Consider the following 17,780-nt stretch of genomic DNA (forward strand, 5'->3'; position numbering starts at 1 on the left):
TCCCCTCTAGAACCCTCAGTTTGTTTTTCAGAGTCCATCGTCTCTCATGGTTCGTCTACCCCAACCATAAGAGACTCTTAATCATAGGAAACAAACTGAGGGTTGCTGGAGGGAAGGGGCGTGGAGGGATGGGGTAACTGGGGGATGGACATTAAGGAGGGCATGTAATGCAATGAGCACTGGGTGTTATATGAGATTGATGAATCACAGACCTGTACCTCTGAAACCAATAATTCATTATATGTTAATTAATTGAATTAAAATAATTAAAAAACATGTATTTTTTTCATTGCACATAATCGCACAAATGTGGTGGTTAAAAAGCAGATTCCTGGACCCCACACTAGAGCAACTTTTTTTAAATAGGTCTGACATGGAGTGCTAGGAATCTGCATTTTAAGCAAACATCTCACGTGTTTCTAATCCAGTTGGCTCAAGCCTTTACTTTGAGAAACACTGCTTTATAGGTAAAAGGAAATAGAGGGAGTTTAGACTAAAGTTGTCCTAGATTATTAACCTTTCCCTGATGTAGAGCCTTCTATAATCTCTTTGGAGCTGCATTAAAGAATTCGTGTGTTTGTTTATGGATGTTGTATTTTTGAGGGAGAAAGTCTATAGAATTCATTACATTCTTCAAAGGGTCTGCCTACAACTCCACCTAGAGCTATTAATCTCAATGATATTTGTTTTGAAAACAAATTCCTTGTTTAATTCCTCCATCTCCAACCTAGACCTAAAAAACTCTCATTCTCTTTAACTTCTATGGTTTCCAGCTTTAAGAATTCCTCTCCCAAACTGACGGCCACCAATCCCTCTAACATCTGAGCCTTCCAATCCTTGATATTTATGTCTTATTGGATTCATCACATTACATTATAATTATTGGCTTATGTGTGTTTCCCAGTGGAAATCTGAGGCAGTTGATGGCGGGGACCATGGCACTGAATTGCTCTAAACAGTTTGCCTAACCAAGACTTAAGATGTGTCTAGTGCACAGAAAGAGTTCAATTCATAGTTTTTTTTTTATTCTTATGTTAATCCCCATACATTACATCATTAGTTTTAGATGTAGTGTTCCATGATTCATTGTTTGTGCAATTCATAATTTCTAATGATTGAATGGATATGTGTGTATATGTCAATGTTGAGAGATATGGGGAACAGAGGAAATTTATTCCTATTTTTAATTCTTACTTGAAGCTGTAATTGAAGAACAGTCTGGTGTTGAAGACAATCCAAGATAGAGAGGTTGCAGTAACCCCTCTAAGGTCCTTATGTCCCTGGATACTGGACCAGAATCTTGGCACTGCCATTTCCAATGGTGTGTGGTCCAACTTTTCAAGGAGTCAGGGAAAACAGAACCCTTACATCAACTATGATACAATTACCAATTATAGCCAAACTCAACCAAGAGAGATTTGTTTCTCCAATGACAGAACTAATCCTACCTCCCATTGAGAGAAAAGCTAGATCGTAGCGCTCCCGGCCTTGGCTGATCTCCCAGGACCTCCCTGGTTTGAGGAACAACTGCTAGTTATCACTCTCCATGCCTTCCCCAGGCCTGCAAGCCATGCTCCCTGCCACAAGTCCTGCCTAGATTTTCCTCAAAACACATTTATTTTCATCTGGGGAAGATATTTACTTTCCTTCAAACAGAGAACTGTTTCTGGCCAGAGGCTTTTAGCAGATGAGCAAGGGCCATAAACAACTCTTCATCCCCTTCTGCCTGTAATCTGGAATTTTCAATCACTTGACCTCGGCATCCGTAGACTTCAGCTTGGCAGGAGCAGCAACTTCAAACCATGCTTGCAGTTACCAAGTAATGAGGCTGTTTGTGAGGCTGACAAGAATAGACTTCACTGGTGCTGCCTCTGTTGTGTGCCTGAGATTGCGTTCACGTCTTTGAAAAGGAGAAAACATACCATCTTGGAAATACTGGGGCCCCTTGTGAGAGCACGGTTAATCTTCCTGTTGGGAGACATATGGCTGTAATCCTTGCTCTGTGTGTCACAGATAAGTCTACTGGAAGCTTGTGATGGTAGAATTCTGGGGGGAGTGTTACTCTGGATGGAAGAAACAGCTAAATGGATCAGCTGAGAAAAGCTAGTGATGGCAGAAAGAGTTGAAGATGGCCCTCAGTCCAGGAAATGCTTGGGTCTTGCGCCCTGTCGTGTACTATTTTTAAAATCACTATTTTGTGGAGCACTATTTTGTGTGAGCATTCATTCATTCCTGGGGTGATGATAATGTGTATTTTCATCTAAATTGCATCATCTAGTATGTGCTCTTTTGGGGAAAGCTTCTTTCACTCAATGTGATGTTTTTGTGATTTATGGGTGAAGTTTTAAGATTAAGTGTATCAGTAGTTGATGACTCCTTATTGCTGAGTAGTGCTTCATTGTGTGTATAAACCACAATTTCTTTATCCATTCTCCTGTTGTTGGACATCTAAGTTGTTTCCAACTGGGGGCTATTATGAATAAACCTGCTGTAAGCACTTCTGTACATTTTTCTCTGTGAACATATATTTTCATTTCTCTTGGGAAAGCACCCCATTGAATTGTTGGTCCACAGGATAGGTATATATTTGTTTTTATAAGAAGCCACCAGAGTCTTTTCAAAAATGATTGTATTATTTGCATCTCTACCTAAAACGTGGGAAAGTTCTGATTGTTCCACAGCCTTACCAATACTTGGTTATCAGTATTTTCAATTTTAGCCATTCTGTGGGGTGTGCAGTGGTATATCGTTGTGGGTTTTATATGCATTTCCCCAATAAGTGCTGATGCTGAGTACTTTTTCAAATGCTTACTGGTCATTCGTATACCTTTTTTTATGAAGAGTCCATTCAAAAAGTTTTCGCACAGAAATCTCTTCAGCTATTTAAATATTGAGCTGCTACAATAAATTTGCCTTAGAATACTCATCAGCCAATATGGGGGAAGTTTGTATATATGATATGCAGTCGTCTGGAAGAGAGTTACTATGGTATGTGTTTAAAAGTAATTATATAGGTGGCACCTGGGTGGCTCAGTCATTAAGCGTCTGCCTTCGGCTCAGGTCATGATCCCGGGGTCCTGGGATCGAGCCCCGCATCCGGCTCCCTGCTCCGCGGGAAGCCTGCTTCTCCCTCTCCCACTCCCCCTGCTTGTGTTCCCTCTCTCGCTGCGTCTCTCTCTGTCAAATAAATAAAATCTTTAAAAAAATAATAATTATATAGAATTTCATATGTGCTTTTTTCCCTATTGACTAAATTAGGTTTGTTTTCAGTAAATATTAATTAGTTTACTTTTAGAGAATAATATTGCTATTAGTCGATACATATAATTTTTATGGATTTTAATGGTGAAAAGATAATAGAAACCCCAAATCACTAATTATAGTGTCCTATTTAAGTACATTAGGATGTTAAAATATTTCCGTTTTCTGCTACTACTGATATAAAAATATTTGAATTTTGTTTGAGACAACGTCTAGCATAGTTTGTTCTGATAAAATACTTTAAGTCTGATTTGGTTTGCTTCATTCACCAACTAAAAGTACATATGAACAGTGGTGGTGAAAATTTCATGTGAAAGCCATTTTATAATAAACATATAGCTGGGTATGTTCCTGAGTGGGTACATTACACTTTTAATTATAGAGAAGAGAGACTGAAAAAGAATGTCAAGAAATCTGATCTGTCTCTATGTGTAGTCAGATCCGTAAACGGCCTTTTGCTTCTAAGAACCTAAGGTAACACATAAAATACATATTCAGATGAACCAAGTCTGTTCATCCTCATGGAACAAATAAATATAATCTCTGAATTTGGATTTTCAGTGATCAACAGAGATTTTTATTTCTGTAAGTCAATTTTTTAACCTTACCCAGAAGGTAATGTTAACATAATCCAAAGGAATAAAGGACAAAGCAAGGTATTCAACTCAAACTTTGGTCATCAACCATTTATCCCCAAGCCTTTCCAGACAATAAAATAGCAATTTGTAAAATAATGTGTTTCAGCAATGGGTTCATATATTTAAAAAAAAAAAAAAGGTATTTTCATAATCCTCCTAGACAGTCCGTTCTATGGTGAACCTCCTGTCAGCTGCCTCAGACACACAGTTTGAACAAAATGATTCACTACAACTCCAAATGGTTCCCTACTCTACATAATAACACCATTTTGCAACTGGCATTTACTGTACTAAATATACTTTGGAACAGTTAACTTGTTAGGGTTGAGGGAAGGCCATGCCTAGCAGTCAAAGAGAAGACTCCTTGCAGTAGGAGATCTGAAGTCTTTTATGAGACTTTATAATCAATATCCTAACATGGACTGAAAGGCGCTTATGCTGAAGCAAATAAAATAGGTTATTGGTGGTTTGGTTTGTTTTCATGTGTTTTGTTGCAGTTGTTGGTAGAGGGTAGAGCTGACCTTGAATTTTCTAAAAATGATAGGGTGAAATTAAGAGAAGCAATGTAATGATATAGTTACAGAAGAAAGGAGTTCTACAGTCTAGAGCTGATAAACTATTACAATGAACTAAGGACAATTTAATGTCAATTTTTTCTATGTGTATTTAAGAGATGATGTTTGTCCATCAGTTCAACTATGGGTTTATGAGAAACTCCATCGCTTAGGTCTCTTTGCCATTATTCTGCACATACTCTGTTCTGACATTGCTAACTGGCTGGACAGCTTATAGGTCAGATAGGGATAAATGATATTATTACCTAGGGCAGGGTCAACAAACTATGACCCTCAGGCCAAATCTGGCCTCTGGGCCACATGTTTTTGTAAATAAAGTTTTATTGGAATGTAGCCATATCCATCCATTCACTCACTGTTTGTGGCTTCTTTTGTGCTGAAGAGCAGAGTTGAACAGTTACAAGAGAGCCCTTCTGACCCACAAACTCAAAGATTTACTTTCTAGCCCATTGCAGAAAAACGTTTCTTGACCTTTGGTTTAGGGTGATAACATTTCCCCTCTCGGTGCATTATACTCCAGTAGTGCCTTCCTATGAAGATGTCCAAGAAACTGGCTTCAGAAAGGGGCTGTCTATGTAAAAATGAATAAATTTCATCTATTGAGGGGGCAATTACTTTAGACACTCCTAGGCTTCCCCAGTGTCCCATCTCCTGATTTGCATCAATAGAAACGTCACGTTCCCTACACACACAGTTTTAGCTAGGAATATGACCATTGAGAGTGAATTCCTAACCTGCCTTATAGCTAAATTTGAACAAGTGTGACCAACTTTTGGCCAGAGGTTATAAGCACACATTATGGATGCAATTTCTGCTAAGTTGGGTGCATACCTTTCTCTTTTCCTTGCATTTTTTTCTGCTGGTTGGAACATGGGCATTTTAGTGAATCCCACAACCTTCTTGGACTCTGATGACAAGGCACACACTATCATGATGAAGACGAGGTCGAAATCTGTGAGCTTCTTGGATACATAGCAGGTGAGGATTGCCATACTAGCGATTGTTGCTCCCAGATCTTTTTTTTTTTTTTTTTTTACATAGCAGGTCAAAACCATGTGGATTTAAGCCATTGCTCATTTGGATTTTGAATCCCATGCTGCTATTCTCAATACTTATATCAGTTAAAAAGCTGCTGGTGAAAATGGAATTCTTAGGAAATGGAGTGGACACTTGTCCCGTCTGTACTTTGGCTTTCCCTTTCTGGTACTTCTTCTTTCCCCTTTATCTCCACAGATACAGCAGGAACTTTTACAATTATAAACTGAGATTCCCCCTTACTTGCCAGAGTTGACTGGACCAAAAGACCCTAATGGGGTCAAACCATCACTTGTCTGGGAATTGTTTCTACTGGGGAGCTGAGAAGCCTCTGATGACCATATTTTCTGATACCTAGGCAGAAAAAGTCTGTATGAAAAATATGTAATTGGCGGAGCATCTATGAGCAGAAAACTCCCGAGAACTTGGAATCCCTGCTTCCCATCCATTCATCCCCTTTCTTTCTTGTGGTACCATGAGACACACCCATCTCCAGTGGGTAAAGTTGTTCATTTACCAAGTCAGAACTGAGAAGAGATGTAACTTTCTGTATCATACTCTTAGACCTAAAATTCTGTTTTGAGGCCTCTTCCCACCAGGTTGTAGAAACTTAATTTCCAAAAATTGAGGGTTTCTCAATTCCTTTTCTCACTTACTGGAGTTTTCCCGGGTGCAAGGAGTTGGAGACTTTGCTTCTTCAGTCAGTATCTTCACTCCACATTGAAATATGACTAAGGAGCACCATTCTTAAATTTAAGGATTGGTGGTATCAATTGCCCCATATTCCCTTTGTATCAAATTCTAAGTCCATCATCATTGAGTTGACCAAACCTATCATTTTTTAATCCAAAATGTGCTCTGGGGATAACCAGCCCTATATATATTTAACACACTGCTTCTTAAATTCTGATGGGCATGTGAATCCCCTTGGTATCTTGTAAAAGTCTAGAATCTGATTCAGTAATTACTGGGTGGGGCTGAATTCCTGCATTTCTAACAAGCTCCCAGGTGATACGAATTTTGATTGCAGCCCCCTTGGAGCAGTAATATGAGAACCCATGTATAAACACAAAACTTCCTTTTATTTGTTTTAGGCCTCATTATGTACCTTTTTCTTTGGACTTCTTAATTAACACATCTCAATTCCTCTCTATAAGCCATTCAGTATTTTTTTAATACATTATAACTCTTACATTCATTTTTGTCATTACAAGCTGAAAGCATCTATACTTTAAGTAATCCATTTTTAAGTCTTATTTCCCATGCTTTATGATGTCTTTTGGCAGACAGCAGAACACTGCACTTAGTCAAGATGAATAGATTCAAGTATAGGTTCTACTGTACTCGAAATATGTCCTTGAGTCAGATTTGCTTTTTGAGTCTTTTTTTTGTTTGTTTTCTACGTATTGGAAGTGACCTCTGCCATACTGACTCCCACAGCCTTGTGAGGCTATGAAGGGCAATAGTAGGTACATGGATGTGCTTTCAAAAAAGTGCCATTGCGTTGTTCTTAGTGATGCTCTTTGGTAGCTGGCAACTGTCCATTTCCAGCCATTTTCATTGCTCCTACCATGACCCCAGAGTGTTGGAAATCTTGCTCGGGGAAAATACCTGAGCTACATCTTCCTTTGTGACTTCAAACAGTCACCACTGATATCTTATTTAAATTAGCTCCAGTTGGTGTAGACAGCCCAATAAATAGTTTATTTATTCTGAACCCTTCCTCTGGGAATTTTCTTTTGAACTACAGCATCACATCATTTCAAAGGGAGCAAGGAAAACATCAGCTGCTGAAAGCACTGCATTTTTTATGTACAGCTTACAAACACCGCATCTGGTGTGTATAGAAACACATCTGTCCGGGCAACTGTCAAAGTTGGGTCCTGCCCTTTACATGCAGAAATAGCTTCACTTACGTAGGATCCGTGAGGCACTGCCTGGTATTCCCAGGGCTTGGGAAACATAGCCACAAATGCTCTTTTTTTGCAATCTCTGCCTTCTGATGATAAAGTTTCTATATTCAAGTAAAGCACATGTAGGTTCGCGGATGCTTATTCCCAAGTCAGTTACTGCTACTCACATCTGATAAGCCACACTTATAAAGCCAGGCCAAGCAGATAAATAATCAAAGCAACAACAAGCATGCAGACACACTCTCTTCTGTCTGCCACATCAGAGAGTAGCACAGCGAAAGCCCTTCGGGTGGTTTGGTTCCATTTTAAAGGTACCACTTTTCTCAACCCTGTTGGTAGACAGGGATGAGAAAATGTCATCTGATCCAGAAACCAGAGTAACAGTTACATTTTTTGATCGAGAATGAAGAGGGAGGAGGGCCTCTGTGGTGGGGGTTCAGTAACACAGAGAATAGTTTTTTCAGCACTAAATGCCCTCCAGCTGCAGCCGGCAATGCCTTGGGCAAGGCGGGCGAGACAGCTGCCTCCACTGCTCTTTGCAGGCAGCCCCGACATCCATCCTTCCGGATCCAGGAAGTCACAAACTCACCAGGATTCACAAAAGGTTCTTTAGAAATTTTCGTCGATGCCTTTAATTATGGAGTAACACCCCTGCCATTGATCTCTTATTGCTCTCAAAGTATGATCTATGCAGGTAGATTTAGATTTCACACTACCCTTTGTAATATGAGTTCTGTACATTCTTAATTCGCTCATTCATTTATTCAGAGAATATTCTTTGAGAGCCAATATTCCTGTATTTACTGATAGAGATAGTACAGATGCTGAACATATGAAGATAAAACAGATAGGATACCTGCCTAGAGGAGAAGGCCTTGTATATATACATCCTGGGGGGAACCCAGCCCTCCCTCCAGCATGGTATTTTCAGGCAGAGCTGACAACTTCTTTTCTCTGGACCAGACATAAAGTTGTGAGTGTTCCATTTGAGGCCCAGCCTGTATCTAGTCTCTCATTCTGTAGGCACGGGGGCTCATTCAAGCCTCTGTCCCTGTTTCTTAAAGATATTTTCAACACTTTCCCTACCTGAGGATCTAACAGGTACTGTGGGAACCCTACAGTACGGAATGGATTGTGCAAGAAACCCCAGGGACCTTTAGAAGACAAAGGTCAGTTGTGGATCAAGCGGTCTCCATCCCTACTCCTTTGTCCATGGCAGACATGGGTAATCACTTAGTGTATGCCTTCCCACTGCACTTTAGCACTGCCTTTGACCCATTCTCAACACACTGGTCCAGATAGTCAAATAAATTAGTATTGACCCAAAAGATGAAACCTATTTTTTTTTTTTAATCTTTATTTGGAATGTGCTACGCCTACTCCTGCTCCTTGGATGTGCCCACTGACTTGCATCCAGAACTAGGTTGTTCATGATGCCCATAGATGCAAAGCCCCATAAGATCATTCAGGTCTTATTCACTTGGAGCCACCAGCAGCTGCATCTGTTGACATCACTTTTGGGTAAGTCTCATCTCCATATACTCCATCTATAGCCTCAACTTTCAGAATCCCCTAGTCCTTTTAAACAGTGGTCTTACACTCACACCCAAGAATCTCTAGCCTTCATCACTTACAGTGTGCTACCTGGCCAAACAAATACCACCAAATTAATTTGATTATGGTTTATATCACAGTTAATAAAGGTTGATGAGATGTGTTGGAGAGGAGGGCATCTACTCCATAGAATCACCGAGACCCAAGCCCTTCAACCAAAGAGAATTATTTTCCAGCATCTCAGAGTCATCTGCCAGATCCCCTCCACCAAGCCAATAATGGAAGAGAAAGAATGTGGAGAATCACACATTTTGTTTCTTAAGGTTGAGGCTTGGGAGTGGCTGTATCATGTCTACCACGATCCACTCACTTAACTGCAGGGGATGCTAAGAAGTCTAATAATTAGACTAACATAGGCAGGCTATGCTTGGTGACAAATAAACCCACAGGTTCTTGACCCAAGTTTCCCATTTGTAGAAATTCTAACACAGTTGAATCAATGTAAAAACAGCTTGAGTAATTCTCTAGGGAGATTGCCTCCATGGAGTGACCCAGAATCCAGGATGCTTTCATCTTGTGGATCTACTTCATGGTCTCCATGACTACTCCCAAAGGGAAAAATAACATAAAGATATGCACCAGGTTTGAATGGCTCAAACTGAGATGCAACACACCTCACTTTGCCCATAATTTTTGGCTATAGTCATGTGACCCCACCTAACTGCGCAGAGGCTTGGAAGGAAGTCTTCCTGTGTACCCAGGAAGGAGAGGAGACCAAGCATGGTGGTCCCTAGCCATCTCTGCCAAATGTGGTCCCAGTGTGTCCGTAGGAAGAGATGAAGTAGAATGTGGTAAACACACAGCATTGCCCCAACCACGAGGCATTCCTCTTTTCCTCTCAGAATGTCCTAGAAGACCCTGGGTGCTCTCCCACTCAGATATAAATTTACTAAGCATGAAGTGCTGATTAGAAAGTAATTAGAATGTAATTTCTTTCAGAAACTGGTATTGTGTGAATTTTCAAAAAGTAGTTTAACGTTAAAGCATATCCTGGTTTCAGATATTGCAGTTTGAGGGTATGCATGACAGAGGAATCTCTTCGTCAAAAATGAGAGAACTCCCACTTAACAGCCATAAGCCAACAAAGGGCTTTTATTAGCTCACGTATTTGAAAGTTGTTGGCATGACTGGATTCAGGTGCGTACATGATGTCATCAAGAATCTGTGCCTTCCCCTCTTCCAGCCCATCTTCCGTTGGCAGGCTTCATTCTTAAAATAGGCTGTTCTCAAGTTGTGGCAAGACAGCTACCAGGAGCTCCAGGCACACACACCCCCACCCCGCCCCAGGGAAAGAGAGTATGCCTGTCCCAGTGATTATAATGAAAGTCAGGGAGAGGTGTTCACTGGACTGAATTGGGGTAGTTGTCCATTCATTTAACCAATTCAAGGGGATAATGGAATTGGCTAGGTTTGAAATCAGGGTTTATGTCATTCCCATTTAAGATGTAAAATCAAGATGGGAGATGAGTTTCCCAAAGGAAAACCTGATTGTTGTTACCAGAACTAAAAATGCCCACACGGTTTTCTACTCTGTGATACAGACAGAAGATTGCCTTGCTGCCTAATTAGGGCCTCATGGTGACTTGCCCTAAAGAAGTCGCTGTGGCCCAGAGTCTGATCGTTAGATTTGCAGATGGAAAAACCTAACTTGTTATTGTAAGAGGGGGCATTTGGATTCTGGGATAATGGCTTATGCCAACCCAACTCATAGGGATTGATACATAAACTAGAACTCTGGCTTATTGATTGTTCCTAAGAAATATAACTTCTCAGTTGACCAAAAAATTTGAGCTATGCTGACCAGCTCCTTATATAAAGCTTCATGGAAGATAAATTAAAACCAATGGAATAATAGTTCAACATGAAATCTTACTCAGGGGAATTAATTATATAAGGACGTTCTGTGACATATAACTATTATTACTCAATAAATGCAGTCTAGTAGAGTGTTACACATGTCTAGAAGGCTGGTGTTCAAATAGGCTCAACATGCATATTCCTCTCCATACCCCCAGTATGTTCTGGGGGGCTGTTGCTAAATATTGCTCTCTGATATTCTGATTTCTGTCACTGTATTTTCACAAAGATCATTTCCTTGCACTGACATCTTATTTAACTGAATTGTCTTCATTTGCGTTATGATTAGGTAACAGGCCAATAATAATTACTATATCTTGATTTAATTAGGCAAATATCAGAAATCTCAGCCTATGTATTGATTATTACAAGTGTTTAAGTAGCCACTTATTAGGACTTTCTATATAATTGCCAAGCATTATAATAAGTTAAGCTTTTTAAAGTCAATATGGTGAGCAAGGAATATTTCCTGGCTTTTCATATTACCAGAGTCTTTCCCTTTTTCCTGGAATTTTGTACACCACGTTGGTGAAATTTGTCAATTAAGTATTTTCTCTTTTTATATTGAAACGAGCTCAAAATGAATTTATAAAACATCATTTTCTTTGGGACTTTATTTTGATATAATTTCAGACTTACATAAATTCACAATAATAGTGCAAGCAACTTTCCTTTCCCCTTCATCCAGATTCATCTATTACTTATATTTTGCCTCATTAGCTCTTTTTCTCTTTATAGGGAAAGTTGAAGACATTGTGCCCTTTTCCCTAGATTCTATGGCATGTGTCCTAAAAACAAAGACGTTTCTTACATAGCTATAATGCAATGATCAAAATCAGGAAATTTAAAATTGAAACATAGTTACTGTTAAGTAATCAACATTTTGTTTAATTTCTTTTTAACTTGCTCCAATGATAATACTTTTAAACTACTTTCTCTCTGGCTCAGATGATATACAGTATCATGAATTGGATTTAATTGTCTGTTCTTTTTGCACTTCTTTATTACTGGATTGTTGCATTGTGTTTCTTTGTCATTTCTGATGTTGACATTTTTGAAGAGTATAAACCAATTATTTTGTAGAATGTTCCTCAATTTGAATTATCCTGACTTTTTTGCATGATTAGATTCAGATTATGCACTTATTGTGCATTTTATTTTGTTTTTTTACTGCCTAATGTTAGGATGCCCATGATGTTGGTTTGTCCCAATTTTGATGGCAACATTGATCACTACCTTAACATTGGTTAAGACAGTATCAAGTTTGAGATAGTACCCACCAGGTTTCTCCACTGTAAAGTTATTTTTTGTTTTGTTTTCTGTTTTTAATTAGTAATTTGGGGAGAGGATTTTTTTAAGATTACCTATATAGCCTGTTTCTAATACCTGCTTTCTCCCAATAACTGTGTCAAACAAACGCACATATCCTTAGCCCATTTGACCTCTGAGTGACTAGAAACCAATGGGTTAAAAGAATTGCCCTAGCATCTACTGGATTTGGGGTTAGAACCCAGTTTTTGCTTTCTCATTTCAAGTTCTTTATCTGACATTTCCCCCACTTACTTTAATTGTACAAAATCTTGGTGACCTACTCAGTTTCTTAAACACATAGTATCATCTATTTGGAACAACTTTGGAGGAAGAGGTGAACCTGGGAGGGAAGCTGAGTCTGTCATTTGTGGGCTGTGTAATCTTTGGAAAGTTGTTCAAGATTTCTGAATCTCACCTACTTTCTCTATTAAAGGAGTATAACATTTCTCAGATTTCAGGGTTGCTTTGAGATTCAATAAGACTTTCTTTTCTCATGCACTTATATGATATCTATAATACAGTAAGTGGTCAATAAATGTGGACTCTTTTCCCCTCTTCATCCCTTCAGGGTTTTTTTTGTTTTTTGTTTTTTGTTTTTTGTTTTTTCATGAGCCTAGCACGTGCAAGGCTCTGCCTATACACTAGTGGTAAAGCCATGAGAAAATCTGGTTTTTCTGAAATGGAAAGAGAGAGAACATTCACTGGAATCTCCTCCCACTGAGTGTGGGTGGCTTCTGTGAATATGACAGGCTGTCACTCTGTAATTAGGTTAGGTCATATGGAGAAGGTAAAGGGATCCTGCATGTGTAATTAAGGTCCCCAATCAGTTGACTTTGAGATCATCGAAAGGGAGATTATCTGGGCTTAGGCCTGGCCTGATCAGGTGAAAGCCCTTCCAAGAAGGACTTGGTCCCTCCTGACGAAATCCTGCTGCTGGCCTTGAAGAGGTTGTGAGCCTTGTAGGTATCTCGCAGAAGACAGTCCCAGTTAGAGGAATGACTGTGCACAGGGCCTGAGTCATGTTACTGAAATGTTTGAAGAAGAATAAGGAAGTCAGTAGAGCTGGCTCAGAGTAAGTGGGCTGAGAATGGGAAGGATGAGTTCAAAGAAATGGTCAGGGGCTGGGTTATGTAGACCAGTGCCAGAGCTGGAGACTTATCCTTAGGGAGATGACACACATTGTGGAGTTTGAGGCAAGGAAGTGATTTGTTCTTTCTTCCGTTTTAAATGAATCACCCTCAGGCATTGAATTGTATCCCCAAAAAGATATGTTCAAGCCCTAGTCCCCAGTATTTGGAAATAAGGTCTTCACAGATGTCATCAAATTAAGGGGAAGTCACTCTAGATTAGAGGGAGACCCAATCCAATATGACCAGTGTCCTTGTGACAAGAGAGAAGTCTGAAGGTATAGAAGAAATTCATGTGAAGAATGAGGCAGGTGTTGGAATGATGCATCTAGGAGCCGAGGACCACCCAGAATCACTGGTAACCACTAGATTCTTAGAGTCCTCAGAGGGACCAGGGCCCTGCCAACACTTGAATTTTGGAGTTCAAGTCTCTGAGACTGTGAGAGAATAAGTTCCTGCTGTTGTACACCACCCAGTTTGTGGAATTTTGTTATGGCAGCCCTACGAAATGAATATAGTTGCTCCGAATGTTCTGTAAGGGGTATAGAGGACACACGTGGAAGTAGGAGGCTAACCCTTCATCAGCATGAAAGACAAAGTCTGTGGAGTTGGGGATGCGGGACATGGTCAGATTCTGGTTATGTTTCTTAGGCAGAAACTGTATCTGACACTGGATTGGGTGGCCCAAACCAGGAACACTTTTCACAGTGAAAGCAGATGCTATTAATAACTACACAAGGACAACAGGCAGACGCTAGGGTGTAAGGCTAGCATCCTGATGGATTGACTGTAAAAATATGAAAGAGGGAAGTCAGCAGTGCCTCTAGGAGTTTGGCCTGAAGTTCTGGATGAATAGAGTTACCCCTTATGAAGTGAGGAAGGCTATAGGAGGAGCAGGTATACAGGAAAAATTGTAAGTTCCGTTGAGGTCTGTCAATATTTGAGGTATCTATAAGACTCGTAAGGGGAGATTTGAGTGGGCAGCCTGATGAAGGAAGCTGGCGTCCAAAGGGACACGTTTGGTCTAGATATATAAATTGGGGTTGTCACTTGGTAATGATATTTAAAGCCACAGGGCTGCATGAGATCTAAACACCCAGAGAATGAATGAGGATAGAGAAGGTAATGAATAAGTCCCTCCATATCCTTCTACTCATTATTAAATTGCCTGACAGTGGTAGGTGCTTGTGCTTATATTTGTTGGAGGATGAAAACAGACAAATTGTCCTGATAATTTGAATCACATGTTTTGAAATAGTGAGATATCGGTTTCTTTAAATCAGTAATGCTCAGCGTTAGGGTGCTGAGGAATTACTGCAGATAAATGTTAAATACGGGATTGCTGTGCTTCAGCCCCACAGATCCTGCCCCCGCAGTTCCGGGAGAAGCCCAGAGTCTGTACTTTGTGACAATCACAGTCAGAATTTGTGCTGCCGGGACTCCCAGGCCATGTGTTTAGAGACACTCCTTTGACCGATCTCTCTGGCTAGGTTTTCTCTTGTAGTATTTGCAGCCAATGTGTGCATTCCCTGTGTTCAAGTTTTTGTGTATTTGGTTTTCTTAAACCGTGCCATAGCCATCTGAATCCCAGATGACAACTGTGTGTGGAGATGTCAGTATTTCTGAATTTGTGAATCTGTCCCGAATAGAAAGGCTGCATTAAATGGAGGAGCCATGTCGGGCCAGGTGGAAAAGAGTCAGGAGGATGAGGCCCGCCCCACTTCTTGGCTGTTGGTGCTCAGCATAAGACACCCCTTCCGTCCCCTCCACACACCCTGAAATGCAGCCTTGGAACTGCCCAGCCTGGAAACACAGGAGCCCACATCTCTTACTTTTGACTTCCTTTTTCTGTCTGCTTCTTGCGCTGCTTTGGGATGTATTGGCCTGTGTTACCTACAGCTCTCGTAATTCTAGCCTGATTCCTAATCAGAAAGGCAGCATGACTCCCCACAAGCTCTGCCTATCCCTAATTGATTTTTTGGGGGTTAATATAAATACCCATGAAACTATATTAGAAATGTGTTACACTAACAGCAGAGTATCTACAACTTCAATTACTTTAAAATGCTCTTAATGCTCTCAATTAGCTAATTACAGGCTGTGCGTGATTGGAGGAATGGTAGAGGTTAAAACACCCTGTAAACAGGGCGCCTGGGTGGTTCAGTTGGTTAAGCGACTGCCTTCGGGTCAGGTCATGATCCTGGAGTCCTGGGATCGAGTCCCACGTCGGGCTCCCTGCTCGGCGGGGAGTCTGCCTCTCTCTCTGACCCTCCCCCCTCTCATGCGCTCTATCTCATTCTCTCTCTCAAATAAATAAATAAAATCTTTAAAAAAAAAAAAAACCCTGTAAACAGGGTGGAGGTAGCAGACAAAAATGGGGGCATTTCTGATTAGATTTTAGAATTGTGCCCTGCTCTTGCAACAATAATTGTAGAACTAGCATTTTTTTAAAGGAATGACAATTCAAAAGGAGAAAGTAAAAACAATTAAGGAAAACATGCCTCTTTAAAAGATTTTTGTTTAAAAAACAGTCTTTTTTTAAGATCTTATTTATTTGAGAGAGAGAGTGTCCACGAGGGAGAACAAAGGAGCAGGGGCAAAGGAAGAGGGAGGGAGAGAAGCAGACTCCCCTGCTGAGCAGGGAGCCAGATGCAGAGCTGGATCCCAGGACCCTGCGATCATAACCTGAGCCTAAGGCAGATGCTTAACCAACTGAGCCACTCAGGCACCCCAGAAAACACTTAAATAATTTTTATTTAAAAATATCTGAAAGTATTTCTATTTTTTTAAGATTGTATTTATTCATTTATTTATTTGAGAGAGAGAGAGACAGAAAGTGTGCAAGCATGAGTGGGGGGAGCAGAGGGAGAAGGAGAGAGGATCTCAAGCAGACTCTGTGCTGAGCACAGAGCCCAATGCAGGGCTTGATTCCCAAGACCCTGAGATCATGACCTGAGCTGAAATCAAGAGTCAGACACTTAACCAACTGAGCCACCCAGACACCTCCAAAAAAGCATTTTTATTTTTATAACATTTCAATGTTTTATGCAAAACTCTGCTAGCAATTACACTTAATGCTTGACCAGAGATTCAAATAAAAATGTTATCTATTTAAGGTATACAACATGATGATTTAATATACATATACATTGTGAAATGATTACCACAATCAAGTTAATTAATACATCCACCGCCTCATGTGGTTACTATTTATTTATTTATGGTAAGAACACTTAAGATCTATCTTAGCAAACTTCAAATATACACTACAGTATTATTAACTGTGATCATCAGGCTGTGTCTGCTGAGGAGTCTCAGGTTTGGAAATCCCCAAAGAAAGAAAACGCTGCCTCGATAACTCTCATTTTGTCTTTTTTTTTTTTTTTTTAAGATTTATTTATTTGAGGGAGAAAGTGTGTGGGATAAGGGGCAGAGGGAGAGGGAGAGTCTTTTAAGCAGACTCCATGCTGAGCACAGAGCCTGTCACGGGGTTCAATCTCACAACCTGAGCGACAAACCAAGAGTCGGTCGCTCAACCAACTGCAACACCCAGGCACCCCACTCTCATTTTGTCTTAATTGCACATGAAGTCATAATTCTTAACTCATTCACTCATTCATTCATTATACAAATGAGCATCAATATGCTGTGGGTACTAGTCAAAAGAAGGTGGTTGAAAAACTGGATATGGTCTCTGCCCTTGTATGATCACATTAGAGTTACTTTCTTGGGATCATCACATTTCAAGTGTTTTAGAAAGGCAAGGGTTGGAAAAGTGGACTTTGGGATTTGTGGGGAACAATCAATATCCACTACAGCAGATCTTCTCAGACTTTGGAATTTCCTTCAGAGTGGTATGTGTATTAGTCCAGGTTCTGCAGAGAATCAGAACCAATCTGTTACAGATATAGACTGATTTTGAAGAATTGTTTCATGTGCTTATGGAAGCTGAGCAGTCCCAGGATCTGTTCTCTACAAGCTGGAGCCCAGGAAGGCTGTAGTTCCAGTCCAAACCTGATGATCTGAGAACCAGGGCAGCCAATGCTGTAAGTCTGAGTCTGAGTCTGAAGGTCTGAGAACCCAGAGCACTAATGTCTAAGGGCAGGAAAAGATGGATGTCTCAATTCAAATGGAGAACAAATTTGCCTTTCCTCTACCTTTTTTTTTTCTATTCAGGCCTTCAGTGGACTGGATGAGGCCCGCCATGTTGGTGAGTGTATTTTCTTTATTCAGTCTACCAATTCAAATGCTAGTCTCTTCCTGACACACCCTCACAGATACACTGGAAATAATGTTTTACCAGTCATCTGGGCATCCCTTAGATCAGTAAGGTTGACACTTAAATGGAAGTATCTCAAATGCTAAATAAATATATTTTTTCATATACTTATTTGCTATCCGCACATCATCTTTGGCAGTGTCTGTTCAAATCTGTTGCCCATTTTCTAA

This window comes from Leptonychotes weddellii, chromosome 10 (genome assembly GCF_054177405.1).
Source record: "Leptonychotes weddellii isolate Sample4059 chromosome 10, ASM5417740v2, whole genome shotgun sequence".
NCBI lineage: Eukaryota > Metazoa > Chordata > Mammalia > Carnivora > Phocidae > Leptonychotes > Leptonychotes weddellii.